This window comes from Oreochromis niloticus, linkage group LG3 (genome assembly GCF_001858045.2).
Source record: "Oreochromis niloticus isolate F11D_XX linkage group LG3, O_niloticus_UMD_NMBU, whole genome shotgun sequence".
NCBI lineage: Eukaryota > Metazoa > Chordata > Actinopteri > Cichliformes > Cichlidae > Oreochromis > Oreochromis niloticus.
The window spans coordinates 54,170,874-54,192,219 of record NC_031967.2 but is presented as its reverse complement, the minus strand read 5'-3'; the positions used below and the strand labels follow the sequence as shown (position 1 = coordinate 54,192,219).

Below are 21,346 nucleotides of genomic sequence, written 5' to 3'. Positions count from 1 at the left end.
TCAGCTTTTCCCTCTTTGCCCTGTTGACCTTCTGTATTTATTGTCTGTGCTTGCCTCTGTGCTTTGCCGCATCATTAACATTCTTGCCCTCAGACCTGCCTGTGTGTTTTGGTTCTTGTTCAGTTTCTAGCCCTCCTAGTTGGTTCTGTTTTTGACTTATGCCTGCAGTAAAGCAGTGGTCCTTGAGTTTAAGTTCTGCCTCCAGGAGTCTGCAAGTTGGGTCTTTTTCCTGCCTGCCTGCACCCTGCCATAACACTTTCTCTCCCTGTCAAATACAGCAGCTGGACCTTTAGCTACAACACACTGTGAGACAAACTGTTTGTGTGTTTGATGATCTTTGAGCGTTGAACGTTTGTTGAAACGTTACATTTGAAAGAACTTGTCATTTAAAAAATGCTACTCCCTTTATGCTCACACCTCTTCAGTCACTCTAGCCAGATGCTGAAATATCAACCACAACTTATGGGCAGTTTGGTACAGATTATTATTTTGATTTTTGATTTTATGTATTAATAATAAATGGTGCTGATGCTGTCTGTAAACATTTAATTTATCTGCATCCTCACCAACATCAGCTACTTCCTCCTGTTGTTTTCAGTGAGCTGACATATGAAGCTAAACTGGGATCTCTCATCACAGTGCTGATGATCGTGTGTTTCAAAGTGTGGGTCTGTTTTGTTCCTTGTGGTAAAAGGTGTGTTTTTTTTCTTCATCTAGTGTTAATAATCAGTGACCAAATATAACCAGAGGGTGATTTTCCAAAGTAGAAAAAAGATGATGATCACATCATTTTTGTGCTACATGAGGAACAATAACTCTGTTCTTTTAACACACATCCTGAACACGAACAGTGCATTTATAAGCTGTGGTATTTGCAGTGATGTCCTCTGTGTGTGTTTTAATGAAACTGAGTTTATGTCTGGAAGATGTCAGATACATAAACTTCTCCTTAACATAAAGATTTATTTTATTCTTCTTCAGACTTTAACTGTGATGCTCTGATACTTTCACTAAGATTCTCCTGTTGTCTTCATTTACTTTACATAAACATGAGTTTACAGAGCTGCTTATTCTTCTCATGTTGAACTTTGTGTGTTTGTGTTCAGACTTTAAAGCAGAGCCAGACGTCGTCTACTCCTCACTGAAGTAGTCCACCAGTCCAACCACTGACGTCCATCTGCTGGTCTCTAACTGGTCCACAGAGCCACACAATATTGATTTGCATATATTCTGTAGTGTCTTCTCATTATAATATACACACTCAGTGTTTGTATGAGTGTATATAGTATAACTAAAATATCAATGTCATCTGTGCAACATCAATAAACTTTGCTGTCACATGTTGTTCCTGTCGTGTGGTTCTGTGGGTTTCAGAAGTATTGCTGATGGAAAATGTGAACTGTTTTTCTAACTGATACACACCTCTATTCAGAGCAGATAACAAAGAACAGACAAACAACTTAATCTCAACCACAGACTAAAAACAGCAGGAACATCTTTCAGTGGCTGAAATGATTCAGAAAAAGTGTTTGTCTGAAGAGTTGTGTATCAATTTGTGTAAAGTCAATCAAATTGGTAAGATTTTACTTCATTAAGACTAATGTTGAATTAGTTTTAATCCTAAACAGGCACTTTTTCTGTTCACAGCTTTTCTATTTGGGGTTTCTAATGAATGTTAATCAAATCAAAACCTCAACAGTAGATTAGATTTAAATCAGTGAGCTGCCTTCATGTACAGTCTGAGGGATTTTCTCACATGTAAAATTGCTGAAACTGTCTCCTCACTCTGAGTCACACCTGTTTGTGCTAAAGTGCCCACTAGTGGAAAGTTGCTTTGCATGACATTGTTCTTTAAACATGGCTGCGTGCTGACGGTGCCATTATGCTGGACGAGTCGCTTGTGTCGTGGATGTCGCAAGCCAATTTTGACGTCACATCCTGCGTCGTGTAACACAATCTTTGTGGCACATTGGCTGGTTGTTACTTCTGGATTTTTATAACTTGGCATGTTGAGCCGCGGTCGCCACAACTGTGTTTTACTCACAAGTGTGCAACCATGTCAGTGTTTACCATAATTTTTATGATATTCCACTACAGGGGGTCAGAGACATGCAGACATACAAAAGTTTGAAAATGGGAAGAAAACATCTTCTCCTAAAGCAGCGCTAAAGTGGCGATATTGTCTTAATGGCAACACCCATTGTTTAGGAGAACATGGTTTCCTGCACCATAACGATAAACGTATGTGAAACAAGTTTGCTGCAGTGACCATTACAGCGAGTATACTGAGGCTTGAGACCTTAGAGGTGTGAGGTGGAGGCAGGCGATGAGATCCCGGTGAGTTTCACAAGTTTTTATTCCAGTTATGCCATATTTATTTATTTTAGCTGCTGAGATATTAGATGAAAACAATAAAATATAAATATCCAGTCTGTATTCCCAAGATAGGTATCCCACACAAAACAAACCTACCTCAGTTAGTGAGAGACTTATAACTGAAGCCACTGAATCTTTGGAGTCACCTGGCGTTGAGGTACAAGGAAGCACTGATGATCTTCCAAACTGCTCTTTCAGGGCCACATCTGCTTGGAGATCAACCTGTTGCATTTGAAGAGGCCCAGCATTTGCCCACTTGAAGTGCTGTGTGACTTCCTTTGAGAACCCTCTGACATCAGTGATGAGAAATGGGTTCTTTATGAACATGGTGAGCTGCTGTCCAAAGCTGAAGCTATCAAAACGTTTGCTGAAGTTTTCAATCAGCTTATCAACAAAGTCAACAAAAGAGGACACATCTCTCTGTCCCTGAACCTGTTCCTTCACTGTTGGGAAGTGTGCATAGTCTCCTTGCAGATCTTCTTTGAACACTTCAAGTTTCCTCTGAAAGGAGCAGACAGCTGTCATCAGATCACAAATTGAATTGTCCTTGACCAGCAGCTTCAGTTCATTCAGGTGTGAAGTGATATCAACCACAAAGGCCACAATATCCATGTTTTTCCATCATTTAAAAAGAGAGAAAAGTTTGTTGCTTTCTGACTTTCTGCTGCTTCACTTCTGATGGACCAAAATCTCTCCAATGCCCTGCCTTTGCTGAGCCATCTCACATTGTTGTGAAGCAGAAGATCATCAGCATGTGCATCAACTTCTCTGAGGAATTCCCTGAGCATACGATGCTGACATAGGTATTTGCTTTATTTTGTCACAAAGCTCTTCTTTTTGTTTACCCTCAAGTAATGTTTCTGCTACTGCACTCATGCACTCTTTGACAACACCTGCATCTGTGAATGGGTTTTTGTGTTGACCTAAAATCCAAGCAACTCTGAGGGAACATTCATGAGCACGTTGTTGGGCGGTGAAAGAACTCGTTCAGATCCTTGTGGATTGATCACATTGGGCTCTGAGTCTGCTAATTTTCTGGGACCTGAGTTCAGACTTGGGTGTGTATGATTGTTCAAAGGCTTTGTGCTTTGTCTCATAGTGGCGTTTGACATTGCCACTTTTAATCAGTGCCACGGTTTCTGAACATATGAGACACACTGGTTTGCTGCTTGCGGCCGGAAGAATGAACATATATGCGTCGGTCCATTCAGTCTTGAAAGTTCTATTTTCAGTGTCTACTTTTCTCTTTTTTGAAAGCTCCATAGTTGTTTTACCTCTTGTGACTCCCACTCACGTCTTGTCTCCCTGTATCGTTAAGCGTCTGGCTTGTCATCCGCCTCTCACCGTCTCTTTCCTCTGTCTGTCAGTGTCTGGATTCAGCGTCGCGATCGCCTTGAATGCACAGATTTGATTGGCTAAATAGTGTCACGTGGGTGGCTTAACTCGCACACAATTGGTTTGTATGTTCCCTGGTCTAACATAATGTAACGTTACCGCTTAATATTGAATCGCCCCGTCAAAATGAAATACAATTTAATATTTTGTTAACCATAGGTCCGGGTCCATATAGGATGGCGACTGGGTCCGGACTCGGACCCCGGTCCGCCTGTTAGTGACCCCTGATCTAGACTAATGGTGAAAAAACTAGTAATTCAGTGTTCCAACATTTCAGCACAAATGAACCAGCAGCTAATAAATGGGGCACGCCTAAACTGGCTAACTGAATGCCAGACAGTCCTAATCCTTTAAGCTTGTTAAACACAGACTACATGGGCACGAAATGAGCATCTCTGAGCATGTGCTGTGTCTGTGTGCTATCACAGCTCTGATGAAGGATTATACGATTCTCCTTCACTCTTTGTTTTAGATTTTTACAAGTCTGAACATGTGAAAATTACACATTTGCATAACTTAACAATTACAAATACAGATATCAGTGTCACAGGCAAAGCCCCCCTAATCTGCTTTGGAAATGAATTTGGTTGCGATGGCAAGGCAAGAGAAAAAGCTCTTCCATCTCCTTACTGAAGGCGAAAGCTGATGTTTTGGTTCTCACCTCTACACCTGATCAAAAAACAGACTCAATATAATGTGTGTGAATCAGCACTGGAATTCTAAAGCGGTTATTAAAATTACCTTTGATTTGAGTAAATGTTCCTGTGGAAAGGTGAATAAGAAACGTAAACACATAAAATCTCTTTACATGCCTTTCGTACATATGAAATATTACTCATGGATATTGTTAAGGTTCAAAAATATAGGGAAGGAAACACAGGAGGAATGCAAGTAACCACACTGGTCCAAAGGGTAAAGACGATGATTTTAATGAAATGACACGCGTGGGAGAATGAGCGGACTCCGTAAGCAGACAGCCCCACAATCTCATCCTCCTAACATCAAAATACAGTTTTATATGCATCAGAGTATATTTAGTGACGCCCCCTCATTGCGTCATCACATACATCAGCTTCAAAACCACAAATGTTCTATTTGACAACTTAAGGCACAATTAAAAGTACACTGGCTTCCATCTTCTCCCCGGTGGTTTCCCGTAAGCCAGCTCAGCTCTCGCATCGTGCATCTACTGCTTCATCAGTCAACTCTCACCTACACCCTAACAGTGTGTGTGTGTATGTGTGTCTGTGCGTACACGTGCGAGGGCGCGTGCATGCTGTGTACTGCATGACCTCTCACTATTTGTCTGTCTGTGCGTGCAGAGTTTGCATCTGCTTTTCTGAACCTTAGTTGACCTTAAACTGAACTTTCCCCTATCAGTGATTCCTCTAACTAAGTGTGCGTGTGGTTACGTGTATGTCCGAACCAAGACTATATATGTGTACTCTACTGAATTAATGTTTTGATCAAAAGCCTCTACTAAAAGCTTAAATCAAAGATAAATGCATACTAACTCTTTGGCTCTTTGGCTTGCACTCGCTCTGCTTTCGGTTTCGCTTCTGCAAAAGCACACCGTTTCCTGTCAGCCTGCAACTCAGCTTCTCCCCCACTGAAGACTATGTATAAGAATATAAAACATTCGAAAACCTTTAAATTATAGATTCAACCTGTAATAAACCTGTTAATATTTGATTATGATAACCCCTGTAATACAAATTATAACCTAATGCCAGCACTTCAATAAATGCTTGGATGAAATGATAATTAATGCAATGATAAAGATGATGGTTATGAACAGTAACCCTAAAATAATTCCTATAATTCTACACTTCTTTTCCATTTAGCATTTAACTGAATAGGAGTTTCGTTTGTAACTAAATTGGGTGACATGTAAAATATGGAGATAACACATGCAGTTCTAAATTAGTCCTCTTATATAAAATGCAGTTACAGGATAACAAATACTTGTTGAAGGGATCAAGTTTTTGCTTTAAACCAGGTCCAAGGGGGGAAAAGCTTATGTATTTTGGTTAAAACTGATAAAATATAATGACTGATAAAATATAATTAGAATGTACCATTACATTAAAAGCAGCAAAATGAAATAAAATGATAGATTCAAACAGGTTATCACCCAGGAAATGGGAGTTCAAAATACTGTTAGAGTTCAGCTTTTAGCTATGATGAAGTTTATCTAGGAGCAATTAACTATGTGCTTACACTGAGTGATTAAAGTGATTGTTTTTCTTTGATCCTTTTAGTAGAATAAGCCCTTATAATGATTTTATGATGATTTTTCTTGTGAAAGGTGACTTTAGATGAGAGGCACTTGCAGCAGTGACAGTTTGTGCACAGGATGTTGATGATCAGATAAGGAGCAAAGAGGAAGCATATGCAGAGACGTGCTTCCTTCGATTCTCTTGAAGGCAGTGCTTGAAGAGTTTTACAAATGCTGAGTACGGTTGATTAAGATTTGAAAATAAAAGTCAAAAACCAAATATGAAATTAGGTTCATGTTTTGAGTAACATTAGGTTGAGTAACATTAGGTTTGGATAAAGAAGACAACTGAGGGACATAAGGCAGGGAAGCCGTACTAGGGAGAAAGTGTTTTGTTTCCTTTGCAGGTGGCCAGATTTCCACTAGAGTGGGACCCAGAAGAGGAGCGGAGACCACTTAAGCATGAAGTGTTCTCAAGTGGGAGCGGGCATTTTATAACTAAGACCACCTAGATGACATGAGGTTGTCTGATTTGTTAAGTCACAGGATGCCAAGAGAGGGTCAGAGCTAAGGACAGTGATCCTAATGTCCATGATGTCTGGGATGGACAGGGGAGCAGCTGAATGGGCCAAGGAGTGACCCAACACACAGTATGGTGACCTCTTGTGGTCAAGAGGTCAAGAGGGGGAAGTGTAGAATTATAGGAATTATTTTAGGGTTACTGTTCATAACCATCATCTTTATCATTGCATTAATTATCATTTCATCCAAGCATTTATTGAAGTGCTGGCATTAGGTTATAATTTGTATTACAGGGGTTATCATAATCAAATATTAACAGGTTTATTACAGGTTGAATCTATAATTTAAAGGTTTTCGAATGTTTTATATTCTTATACATAGTCTTCAGTGGGGGAGAAGCTGAGTTGCAGGCTGACAGGAAACGGTGTGCTTTTGCAGAAGCGAAACCGAAAGCAGAGCGAGTGCAAGCCAAAGAGCCAAAGAGTTAGTATGCATTTATCTTTGATTTAAGCTTTTAGTAGAGGCTTTTGATCAAAACATTAATTCAGTAGAGTACACATATATAGTCTTGGTTCGGACATACACGTAACCACACGCACACTTAGTTAGAGGAATCACTGATAGGGGAAAGTTCAGTTTAAGGTCAACTAAGGTTCAGAAAAGCAGATGCAAACTCTGCACGCACAGACAGACAAATAGTGAGAGGTCATGCAGTACACAGCATGCACGCGCCCTCGCACGTGTACGCACAGACACACATACACACACACACTGTTAGGGTGTAGGTGAGAGTTGACTGATGAAGCAGTAGATGCACGATGCGAGAGCTGAGCTGGCTTACGGGAAACCACCGGGGAGAAGATGGAAGCCAGTGTACTTTTAATTGTGCCTTAAGTTGTCAAATAGAACATTTGTGGTTTTGAAGCTGATGTATGTGATGACGCAATGAGGGGGCGTCACTAAATATACTCTGATGCATATAAAACTGTATTTTGATGTTAGGAGGATGAGATTGTGGGGCTGTCTGCTTACGGAGTCCGCTCATTCTCCCACGCGTGTCATTTCATTAAAATCATCGTCTTTACCCTTTGGACCAGTGTGATTACTTGCATTCCTCCTGTGTTTCCTTCCCTATATTTTTGACCCTTAACATTTGGGGGCTTCGTCCGAGGGGGGAAGTGAGACAGGATGGAGAAAGGTCCGAGGCGTCAGGCGCTCAGGCATTGGTCAGTGGTCAAAGTGAGTGACAAGCCGGCATATAACAAAAGGTAGGCACCACCTGTTGATCTTATGAACCAAAGTGTGTCAAATTGGGCTGTGTAAATTGAAAGTCTACTCACTGAAACTACTGGTAGATGTCTGTTTTGATTTTGGTGAAAAGTTGAAGGTTGAAGTAATGATTATGAAATGGAAGTTTATAAGTGACAGTACTGAGTAATGAGAATAAAGGAATGAAAAGAGAATTAAAGCAGTTGGACTGCGAAGTGAACTTTTAGAAGGATAGGGAATTTGGTCATTTTGTGGGTTCAAGTCCCATTGGTTATGCAACCCTTAAGAACTTTCTCGGAGGTGACGCTCCCTGCTGGGTAAAGACGTTTATCCTTCACCTACCCTGAAGAGTAGGGATAGTTTCGGGCAACATCCGAAGAGGACTGGGGAATCTCTAAAACTGTTGAGGGTTGTCCTCAATCTTAATCCTGCTTCGGGTGTAGATTGTTGTTTCAAATTATTATAAATTTTTCTAGGACGACAGCGGCGTCTGTTAAGAAGCGCATTTTCTCGGAGGTAACGCTCCCTCCTGGATAAAGACGTTTATCCTTGACCTACCCTGAAGAGTAGGGTTAGTACGGCACGACGAGCCGGGAAGGACTGGGGAATCTTCAAAATTGCTAGGAGTTAGAGTCTCCTATTTTTGCGCTTATTGGGTATGCTGGCAAATTAAGTTAGGTTTAGAGATCTGGACAGGACAGTCTGGGACCGCCCTGGTGAATTGAGCACAAAAAGTCTGGGACTGATCGGTTGGAGCCGTTATGTTCTATTATCGAAATTACATAGGAGTTGAAAAGGCCTAAAAAATCTGTGCAGTTGTAATTAATAAGACGTCTGTAATGTAAAATATGAGATCTATGAGTAAGATCAGTCTCTGTGTCAGTAATGCACAGCCGGATGTGCACGGATGGTGTGTAAATGCAAATGAGCAGCAGTGACGCGCAGAGAGGGTGGTTTCAGTTCTCGAGAGGACTGAGCGCTTTGCTAAATGCCTGTATATAAGAGGTTGGTTTTGCTTATTATGAGAGTGTAAATACAGTGTGAATATATTAGTGTGGATGATTAGAAAATGACTGAATTTTGATAGATGTATATTTCGTGAGCCATAAATGTTGGTGTGTTTTATTTTTCAGTTATGTGTGTGTGGGGAGAAGCTGCGAGACGATGAGAGGTTTCAGTTTTCTTTTTCTTTTTCTTTTGACTTGCTCTTTCTGATCATGGAAGGCATGTCCAAAATACTCGTATGAAAGCGTATTTTGTGTGATTTTAACTGTGTGAATGCTGTCAGTATTTGATTTGAGTGACTCTGCATGATTTGTCTGAGTGAGTGGAAAATGGAAGTTTGAGAGAGAGAAGGCAGTGTGTGTGAGACGAGTCATGGCGTCTGAAAGAGGTTAGAATATTTAAAAGTGTGTGTGAGAGGAAGGTGTGTGTGACTGATGATGTCAGGGGAGCACCCAGAGAAATAGACAGAGTTAAATTCTAAGAAGATGAAGCGGATGCATGTTTTAAGAAAAAGTAATAAGGTAATAAAATTATATTAATTACAGGTTTTAGAAAAGAGACAGACTGAGAGAAATAAATACAGGAACTAACAATTACATTAATGAATTGAAAATGCACATACACAAACTGTTACATGTGAAATTATTGTTGGAAAGTTTAATAAAGAAAGCAGTTTACACTCCTTTAATTTCCAGAACCAGTGTGTCCCCTAGATCTGATAACACCCTTGCCCAGTTGGCTCCTGTAGTAGGCGGGCATGGAAGGCTGGACAGCCCATGACGGGTAAGATCCCACCTCGAAACCCTGGGACAACCTAAGGCAAGGCGCAGTCACGATTGCTCGAACCTAAGTCCCGGAGTGACCTTGGAGTCACTGGAGGAGACGGGATTTAACAGGTAAGGCCACTGGGCACAGGCGAGGGGAAAGGTCATTAACAATGACCAGTGATGAGCCAGAGAGAGAAAACACACCCTGTCTAAAGGAGTTTGAAACACTGCAAAAGAAACATTTACAAGATCACAAAGATCATAAAGAAACATTTATAAAAATCACACATACAAACAGAAAATGCACTAACCTTACAGAGATAAGCTCATGAAGAGTAATGCATGGATAGTGATTAAAACTTGGCTAAGAACACAAACATATGTAATTAAATCAGCCTGTTAATTTCATGAGGGTTAAAATGGTGTGAATGTTGAAGAAAATACACTTAAAACACACTTGGATAAAATAGAGTTGTTGTGGAATAACTCAAACGAAGCTGTATGACAAGGGAGTGAGTTATGGAAAAAAACAAAAAAAAACAAAAGAAAAGTGTCTATAAGAGTGACTCAGGAGTGCTCTTGCACTGATTTATCAAAGTAAGTGATTAGTATAGAAAGAAAATGAAAATAATTCAATAATGTGATAAGGTTTAAACATGTATTCCTCTTGTTAAGTTGGCTGTTGAGCTGTGGGTTTATGCAAATTAGCTGGAGTGAGTGAGTGACAAAGACACTTCCTGTGTGTGTGTGTGTTGGAGGCTTTCTGTTCAGTTCAAGAGAGAGCAGGGGCTGTTGAAGAGTATTTGGAGAAATATATAATGGTAAAGTATCAGGATATTTGATTACGGTGGTCAGGTCTGTTCAGAGGGGCAGATTTGGACAGGAAATTTATAATTTAAGGATGATATGTGGTTGAAATTGGTTTTTATCTTGTGCTGAATGAACACATGGTAAAGTGAGGAAGGGAGACATTGTGCAAACGGTCTTTGATCTTTTGACGAGGTTTTCGGTGTGTTGAACGGGTGAAATTTAAGATTGTTTCAGATTTTGAGGCTGTTGTTTTATTTCCAGAGAGGGTGTTTAATTAAGACATGGATATGTCTGAGAGGGGCCCCAAAAATTTTTTGTAGTAGTGCACTCAGGAAAAAACCTGTCAGGTGATTTTGTTTTGTACTTTGATGAGCTAATAATCAGCTCTCTTTTTCATTTTTGTTCTAAGCAGGCCTGGAAGAGAGTGAACGGACGGCGCTGACAAAATTACCAAGTACGAAGATCAGGTGGGCTTTACAGAATTATAATTGATTACAATCAGTGACTGATTGGCGGCAAGTCTCTGTCTAAAAATGGATTGTATCGATTCAATCCAGTCAAAAGTATAGAGAACTATTTTCCTAAAAAGGAAAACGAAAAATATCATGTGTGAATGCATGGGAGTGAATGTGAGTGGTTGGACCAAGGGGGGAAATAAATAAAAGGTTGACAAACAGGAGAAGTGGAAGACCTAAATCTGGGGATGCTGATGTTCCTTTGGGTGAATTTCTGCTTTGTTGATTTGGGTTAGACCATGTTATTACATTATAGAATGCAAAATGCTAAAAGGGAAACATTGTTTGATGAGATTCAAGTTACCATTAACTGAGGTAACTCATGATTAATAACTGTTTTGTTTAAGTTTGTTTTTGTCATGACACAGACTGGATCATAGAGGGAGAGTATGAAATGTAAAGTACAGGTTTTGTTTCTAGGAAGTTCCAAGGATCCAGACTTTGCATGGAGCAACGAGTTGGAGGAGATTTGACATGATGATTAAATTGATTTTGTTCCTTAAACACAGGTTTTCAGGGCTGGAGCAAAACACCGGAGAGGAGAATTGCTGAGCTGTTCTGAGAAATGAAATGACTAACCTTTTTTCCTTTTAATTTGTTAAGCTTGGGTGGAGCATTTTGAGTTTTTTGCCACATGAGATGTGTCAAAAAAGAGAGGGATTTAAGATTTAATTTGTTTAATTTGAAAGGGGTTTTACTAGGATTTTATAACGATTGGGGTTGTTTGATAATCTAGATATAGTAAAACTGAGGACTTGTTAAAAGAAAGGATTAAAATGAACTGAATTCTGTTTAGAAGATAAATTGCTGGGGTTAATAAGAAGTTGTACACCAAATTTAAAGGGGAAACTGTGGGAATAAAGGATATGCTTTGGGGAAAATAGTGAAGATTTTATGAGTAGAAAATGTGGGATTTCTTTTTGATTTTTAGGATAAGTTGTAACAGTGACATAATGCTAGAATGTTGTTATAATGTAGGCTTTAGAAACAGATAGTAAATAGATTTATTTTTAGGGTAGAGGAGAGCTTTTTATGAGGATGTTAAAAGTCTCGCTGACTCAAATGAATAATATTGGAGATTATATATGTAGAAATGATTTTTCATACACATTGCATTTTTGTGCCTTTGACGGAGTTGTGGCTCAGAGAGTCGTCTCTTGAGGGTCATAAACTTTTGGTTAACGTTATGATTAGCCAATCTACTGTGAGAATGACCTGAGTTATTGAAGGATTGCACACGCTTACAGACATATAGAGTTCATTAAGACCTGACAGTATTGATTCCAGGCAAAAGGCCTGAAACACAAATACACAAACTGTGCTGTTTCTTGCACATCATATAAACATGTACCTATAATGTCTCTAAAGTTTCAGGTATCTCTAAAGTCAAATTAGTGAATGATTAATCAACCGCACGATATATTAGACTTTGTCAATATGGCGTAGTGGGTGTAGATTCAAAGAAAGTGAGAAAAACGGCAACTGGTTGGTGGTGAGGAGAGGAAGACAAGACAAAGACTGTGTGTAAGTGAAACAAGTATTAATAATAATAACTAATAATTAAATGCAGAGAAGTGTGTGAGAACAGAGTGAAACATTTGATTGATCCTACAATCTGTTCGATTAGCTCTGTTTCACTTTATTCTGATGATTGTCTCTGTTTCAATAAAGTCTCTTTAGCATCTGAAATATCTCTGTGTCTTGTGTCAAAGCTTCATCTGATAGTTGTTAACAGAATAAAGTGAGCTCAGAAGGATTAATACATGACTTCATTTAGCAGAAACCTGAGCTCACTGTGTGTTTAGTTCATATATTACAAAGAATACAGAAGCATTTATGCAGTTATTACCATCATTTATATTTGTGTTGTTTTTTTCTCCTGTCCAGCACTGTAGCTGTCACGGCGAGTAGGGATGCACCGATACCCGATACTGGTATCGGGTATCGGGGCCGATACTGTAAAATGTGTGGGTACTCGTACTCGTAAAAGTTAACCGATACCATGAACCGATACTTATGTAGCCCGGATGGGAATTTGGGAGTAGATACTCATAATTCCCATGGACTTGAACGCCACATAAGGTGTTCACAGTTCACAGAAGAGAACGGCATGGAGAGATGCACGAGGTTAGCTGAACCAAAGTGAGAGACTCGGCTAGTTTTACTGAGGTTAACTTGCACAAAAGAGTGTGTGACTAGAAAGCTAACCGTGTGAGAGCTTCGCAACAGAGTGTGGGTGAAGTGACTTTTTGTTTCAACGGTCGCACCACCGTCCGTGGAAAACTGTGTTTCCAGCCATGACCGCCGAGGCTAAAGGCTAGCCCGGACTGCTTGGCTGCGCCACGGAGGCAGCTGCTATGGACTGTCGGAGAGCTGGACAGTGACTGGCTAACGCGCTGTAGCAGAGACAGCATCGGGTCCGCAGGGAGTGGATTTAGTGTGGGACTGGTGAACGGCGACCTACCGAGCAACGGAACTGTAAGTCAGACTTTTGTGCTCTTACTGGGGAGAAGAGGATTTTTCTCCATCGTCCGGCGTGAGCAGCAAACAGGCCTGCAACAAGTGTGAATGTGAGTGTGTGTGGGGCCCATGTGTGAATATTGTATGTTTAGTGGATTTATATAATGTGTTTTGGAGTGTATATTAGTGAGTCACTTACCAAAAGGTGATAACATAAGTTGGGTTGTTTAATATAATTTGAAAGGGAATTATTTCATTTATACAGTGTATTTCATTTGGTTAAGGAAGTGGAATATCAATATCATAAAAAAGGGATGTGTTGTACAGTATTTGTCTCTGCCCTTACGTTCAGAAAACGTTTCGTTTGTGTTAAAGAGTTGTCTGGGGTCGTTTCTTTACTACCGGTTAAGTTTATCTTGTGTGTGGTAGAAGTATCGGTTTTTGTACTCGGTATCGGCAAGTACTTAGATCCAAGTATCGGTATCGGATCGGTTTGAAAAAATTGGTATCGTTGCATCCCTAACGGCGAGCGAGGCGAGCTGTGTGGAATTTAATAAAGGACCCCAGATGTGGATACTGCAGTGAAGTGAGTGGGCTTTATTGAGACTGGGTGACTTAAAAGCAAAAGGCGAGGGTGGTGAGAAACAGAACTTAGAAATAATCTACACTGGGAAAACTAAGACCTGAACATGAGTGGTAACACAAAAGACAACGAGCAGAGAAAACAGCCATCAAGAACACAGGGAGATAACACAGACAGTCCAGCCACGAGCACAAGAGGACACACACTAAAAATACACACAGAGGGAGACACAGCGGAACCTAACTGACCTGACAAGACAAGGGAAATGCAACCTGAACACACTGACATAAAACACAGACTTTCACAATAAAACAGGAAATACACAGACACATACTGGAGAGGAGGGGAGCTACTAAATAACCGAGGAACTAAGGAACACAAGAAACTCAAAACGGCATAACTATACTCTAAGACATTAACTGAAGACTAACAAAGAGAACTTTATACAAAAAACATAATACAAAATCACAGAGACACAAGAAAACTCAAAACACTGGGTCGAGAGACCCAGGATCCTGACAGAAGACGTCAGAATTATTTTCTGAAGGCCAAGAAAAATGCCCAACACATTTATTTCCCCAAGTGAATAGTGAATATGGTTTTTGCTACGCCGAGCCACTTGATTGTCATAGTTTTTTTTATTCTTTATTATTTATTTATTTGTTAATATTTAAGTTCTTACAGTCAGAACAGACAGGAATGGGAAAGAGAAAGACGGAGAGAGTGGAAGCTGGGAAAAGACCCGCTGCAGCTGGTGACGGCTGATGAACGGAAGGTGTGGCAGCCTGCAGTGCAGCACACATCTGAACAAACATAAACACACACAGGAATGTGAGAAAAAGGAGGGAGACAACAAAAACACCACACGCAGAAACGAACACATTTACCGATCCCCACCCCATGCAGGACGACCGCCAGGATCGCCAGTCCGAGGTAAACACAACATTCTGTGTATGAAAATAGACTAAAATAGAAATCAAATTCGGAGGGTGGATACCATTTTCATTATCCTCGTTCAAATTTCCTGAGAAAACCACAACCCCGTGTTGATTTCGCAATCCCACTGATCATACATAAAGGCAGGTCGTTCTCTGTCACAGCAGACAAACAGAAGATCTGTCACGGCCGCCGGGGCGAGCCGTGTGGTGAAGCAGGAAAAGGACCCAAAATGCAGGCAGTTGACTTGTGATGAGAGTGACGTTTTATTTACAGAAGTGGCAGTGACAGAACAGGCAGTGAGGAATGACAAATGACTCGAGAAACCTAAACTGGGAAAACTAAGTAACAAACCTGAGGACATACGAAACGGGGTGCGAGGCAGAGAGACGCAGCAAGAGGAACGAAACACCATGGAACACAGACGAACCGGCAACAAGCAGGAGAACACACAGGGTTTAAATACACACAGCCGCAATCAGGGGATGAGAGACAGGAGGGCAACACACCAGGGAGAAGTCAGGGCTAACGAGACAGAGGGAGCGAAGCTAGACACACAGACATTAGACAGGAACATGAACCTCCAAAGTAAAACAGGAAACAAGAATTACTAAACAAGAACGCAGACTTGACACTTAGAGACGGAGCAGAAAAGGACACATGGAACTGAACTATAAGTGAAACCACAATTCCTAAAACATGGATAACAGAAACATGAAACCCTAATAATACTAATCATCATCAACATCATAGAATGAGAAAACAATCCAAAACACCAACATAACTGAAACACAAAGTACCAGAGAAACATAAAGAATAATCCATGATGCAAAAGTAAACCAAAATATGATAAACTCAAAATACTGGGTCCAACGGACCCAGAACCGTGACAAGATCTTTTACAGCCAAACATCACCTGCACACACGTAAGGAATGCAACCACTCAACAGCATCTGTGTTTTCTCTTTATATGAATATGTTCATTTATTTACTCGTATTAAAATCATGAGGATGTTATAGTGTAGGTGCAGTTAGACTGTAGATGTGCAGCTATGGTAAGCCTTTCAAGGATCATATTCAGGTAATTTATGGGCTTCACTGAGTGCACTTTATTTTAAGGATTTAAACATGCCTCGAGCCTTTATCTCACACTTTGTTTTAACTGAAATTATTGAAATAATGTGATTAGTCAATTATTCATCATCTTTTTCACACAACAGTTTCCATTTTTTTTCAATACCATTTTATGTTTTGATGTTTCAGAGTAAGTGAGAGAGTTGTATTTTATCTGTGAATGATGAATCTTTAGGATTCACATTTCATTCACATCGCTCAGGTGGTAGAGCAGGTCATCCACTGATCGGAAGGTTGGTGGTTCGATTCCTGGCTTCTGGACTTCTTTGAGTTGCTTGAAGACGTTTCGCCTCTCATCCGAGAAGCTTCTTCAGTTCTAAGGGTCAATTGGTGGGGAGTCCCAGATTTAAACCCAGTGGGAGTATCCCCCTAGTGGAATCCTTCACTGCGCACATTAACGCCGTGGATAAAAACATCAAGTTCACCAGGGAAGACACAAAGGATAACTGTTTGCCTTTCCTGGACTGGCTGTGAACATTGAAGAGAATGACAACCTCAAAATTGAAGTTTACCGGAAGCCCACACACACGGACCAGTACCTCCTCTTTGACTCCCATCACCCTCTGGAACACAAACTTGGAGTAATTAGGACCCTACACCACCGGGCAGAACATGTTCCCTCTAAGCCTGAAGGGAAAAAGAAGGAACACACACGTAAAGGAAGCACTTAAAACATGCAGTTATCCTAATTGGGCATTTATAAAGTCAGCAAAGAGGCACAGAAAAGAAGATCAGACACCAGCGAGGGAGGATAAGAAAGACAGACGCAACAACGTTGTCATCCCCTATGTGGCCGGTGTATCAGAGAAACTCAGGAGAGTTTTCTCCAAGCACGACATCCCAGTGTACTTCAGACCCAGCAACACACTCAGACACAAACTTGTTTCACCCGAAAGACAAAACTCCAAAACACAGACTGAACAACGTGGTGTATGCTGTACAGTGCAGCGAGGAATGCCCAGACCTCTACATTGGAGAGACCAAACAGCCACTTCACAAGCGCATGGCACAACATAGAAGAGCCACCTCCACGGGACAAGACTCAGCAGTTCATCTGCATCTAAAGGACAAAGGTCACTCTTTCGAGGATGCCAACGTTCACATTTTGGACAGAGAGGACAGATGGTTTGAAAGAGGAGTGAAAGAGGCCATCTATGTCCACTCTGAGCGACCATCTTTGAACAGAGGCGGTGGTTTACGACACCAACTGTCTGCCATCTATAATCCAGTTTTGAGATCCCTCCCCAGACGCCTTAACGCCCACTCACATCCTGGGCCATCTGACCTCAGGAAATCACATGATAGGGTGGGGCCAGGTTTAACAACGAGCTCACCCGAAACCCTGGCTGATTAGGTCCCACACCCGCTTTCACACCTTGGCTCATGTGATTAGGTAGAGGATCATCAGGGGGTCCTTTGTCCCTCTCTGTCCATCTGGGACTCCCCACCAATTGACCCTTAGAACTGAAGAAGCTTCTTCTCCAAGGGTCTTCAAGCAATTCAAAGAAGTCCAGACGCTTTTCTTTCCAAGCTCCTTAGTCTACGATGACCTGGATGACTGAGAACCTTCACAGACATTCCTGGCTTCCCCTAGTCTCCATGCCAAATATCCTTGGGCAAGATACTCACCCCAAATTGCTCTCCGATGCATCCATCGGAGTATTAATGTGTGTGAATGTTAGCTATGAAGCACTTAGAAAGATGTGCTTGTGCGAATGGGTGTGAATGGGTAAATGCACAAGTTGTGTAAAGCACTTTGAGTGTTCAGATGAGTAGAAAAGCGCTATATAAGAACCAGTCCATTTACATTTACATTTTTATCCAAAGTCCACTCGACAATCTGCTAACATCTCTTTATGCTCTCACGTGTAATTATTTGATGCAGGGAGAATTTATGAGGTTGCAGTACTGTGCCAACCGCAGATGGTTTTTCTCTCAGCTGCTCTTTAATGTTTTCATCAGCACTGAGGCTTTGGTGATGGTTTTGATTTATCTTGGTAACTTTGATCAACAAATTTTAACTAAGTTTTGTTTATGTGTCTTTTAGTAGTCCTCTGGTTCAGTACTTCATTTTTCAACTTTGTTTTTCTCCTTTAGTTCTGATCTCTCTGCTGAGCTACACAGGTGCTGAGGTAGGTGCAACCCAGTACTAGCAAGGTGTTCCTAATATAGTGGCCGCTTGGTGTTTGCATGGTGTATAAAGGCATCAGTCACAAAACAATAAGAGCCAGTAGGTGGCAGCAGAGGAGCTTCAGTTTGCACAACAAGTGATGGTTTTCATCTGACCTTTGACCTTCACAGCATCTCTTCTCAGAGGTGCCTACTCCCTGCTCCTTGTGTCTTCTTTCCTCACTGACTTTTATGTTGTATTACATATATTCTGTCTACAGTGCTGGGGCCAGTATAGACAGTATACAGCTCATTCATTTCACACAGTTACACTCAAAAGACACACAACAGCTTTTCCACTCCATATTATGTTGACTGAAATTAAATCTTGTATATCAAATGAATATATAAGGTAACCTAAGATTAGCATGTTAAGAATGAGATGAAATATATCGAGTTAAATATATTAATCTCTTAACACTTATTCAAACTCCTAACCGAAAATAATTTTATTCAGATCAATAACTCATATTTATACCAATCACAGAGCCCTCCGTCACTCTCCTGGTTAAATGAACACAACATGAGTCATTACAGCTGAAATCATTAGTAGCAGCGTGCATGTATGACTGTTTATGACTTTTATGACACACAGAGTGAGCTGATACAAATGTCTCCTGACACTCTGCAGGTACTTTACTGGGCTGCTGGTCAGACGAGGCTTCTCTGGAGCTCTTTGTCCAGCTCGGGTGTTTCAGCACCAAGGACAGCGTGCAGCTCTCTGAGCTTCAGCAGCAGAACTGAATCCACAGACTTTAGCAGCAGCACAGGAAGTGACACACACATAACTGCTCACATGCTTTTTAAATGTTCATTTATTATTGTTTGTGTTACATTCATTCACAACCAAATTTGAATTAATCAGATGATTAGTGTTTGACTGCTGTCTGTCTTCAGTGTGTCACTCAATACTTTATCATTAAAACAGAGAGTTGAGGTGTTTTGCTGTTTGAAAAACTACAAACTCATAAACATGTGAGTCAGACTGGATTTCTGGATCATTATTTTCTCACCTGTACCTGAATCAGCACAAACCCACAGAGTTTGAAAACTCTCAGTGAACCTTTACGTGACTTTGATTCACAGTGGAAATCTGCTACCGTCTACTGGTAATGCAGGTGTACTACGGCAGAGCTGCAGATTTGTATCACAATAAGAAACTTGGAAATGGTAAATGGCCTGTATTTGTATAGCGCTTTACTTAGTCCCTAAGGACCCCAAAGCGCTTTACACTATATTCAGTCATTCACCCATTCACACACACATTCACACACTGGTGATGGCAACCTACGTTGTAGCCACAGCCACCCTGGGGCGCACTGACAGAGGCGAGGCTGCCGGACACTGGCGCCACCGGGCCCTCTGACCACCACCAGTAGGCAACGGGTGAAGTGTCTTGCCCAAGGACACAACGGCCGAGACTGTCGGAGCCAGGGATTTTATGCATAATCCATCATATAAAATGTAATTAAATGGAAAAATTCTCTTTTTAAAATGTGTTTTATTAGTTTGAATCTTTTAACTTTACGCACATTGTGACGTGGTGGTAACAGACATCAGTCACCCTCAGTCAGGAGCTCGATGCAAGATCTCTTGCATCGAGCTCCTGACTGAGGAAGTCCAAAAACATAATGGCAATAAAGGCTTGGTTAAGGAGAAACACTTTTAGGTCATGAAGTAGCCAGTCTCCCAACCTCAGTGCTGTAGAAATTCTGTGGAGGGAGCTGAACCATTGAGATGCGAAACAGCAGCCAAGAGACCTAAAGTAATAAGAGAGTTTATATATATATATATATATATATATATATATATATATATATACGTGTGTTTGTGTGTGTGTATTTTAATGTTGGATCATCACAGTGTTTTACTGACCAAATATACTGATAAACAAGCAAAATTAGTGTCCAACACTGTATTACATCTAAAGAAAATGTTATTTTTAAGTCATGGCTCCCATTTTTCCTGATAATGTTAATGCTAGAGGAAGTCTGGAACCGTTCTTGAGCGTTGGCAACTTTCACACACTATGTGCATCAGCGTTTCGCATCCCTGCTGTGAAACTTTATGTGGTCTTTGTTGCTGTGGCTCCTCCACTTCCACTTTTCAGTTAATCATGGACTTGGGTAAACTATTATAGTACCACACTCAAATTCAGGAGGAGCCTATAGATATGGCTTCTTAGAATTGCTGCTTCCAGCTTGCTGATGGTTTCCAGCTGCTGGGAGTCCCCCCTCCAATCGTACAGTGTCACCAAGAGATATTTTTCAAAATGTCCTGAAGAAAGCTGCACATGTTGTTTCATGTTTCATTTGACACAAAGTGACTAAAACAGAGTGGAGAAAATCCAGATTTCCAAACATCCTGAAGAACACGTTATTCACATCTCTTTTGGTGCATGACTGCTAGAGATCATTTGATTTTAAAATGTTGGTTTTGTTATGAAAACGTGTTTGCACAGGTAGTTTCAAGATTTTTTAAAAAAAACAAACAAAAAAAAAGCCCAAAAGAAATAGCTAGAGTGCACAGAGAAAGAGGGCGGGGATTCATTTCCCGTAAATGAAGAAGACGTCACATCACTGAGAGGAACGATGAAGGAAACATCTCTGCAATGTCTGCTGAGTAAGTAAAAACCTCTTAAGGTTACCTAAAGTTTATTTTTACAGATTTTTTGATTGTTGATTGATGACAGATGAAAGAAAATGACAACAACAAATGAAACAGTATTTCAAGAAAGTTTAAAACACAAAGAAGACACATTTCAGCTGTGAAGAGGAAGTTTGAGCATCTTACACAAAAAAGGATGTGAAAAACTGAATTTAGCAATTTAGTGATTTTAAAAACAGAACTGTACTGTGGACATACATTTACTATTACTTGTGATGTCTTTTTGACAATGCATGCAGAAAGTCTACAGCACGAAAACAAAGTGGAACGATATTAAAAAAATGAAAAATTGCTTGTTTGCCTGTTTGACAATAATACAAAAATTCCTCCATCCTCAGATTAAGATCAAGACTGCTTGTTTCTGTTGTCTTTGTTATAAAAATAATTGAAGTTAAAGACTTTGTCTGATCTTGAAAATAAACATGTTTTATGTGAAGTTTTTTTTTCTATCACTGTTTGTGTTTATGTCTGTGGACGTGATTCATGTCTGACTGCAGTCATCACATTTGACAAATCACAA

General features: G+C 40.5%; 1 long non-coding RNA gene across 1 annotated transcript in view; it reads left to right on the top strand.

Moving 5' to 3' along the window:
• Positions 1–21,346, top strand: part of LOC106097159 (low affinity immunoglobulin gamma Fc region receptor II) — a 43,882-nt gene that overhangs the window by 10,716 nt on the left and 11,820 nt on the right. The window lies entirely within an intron of this gene.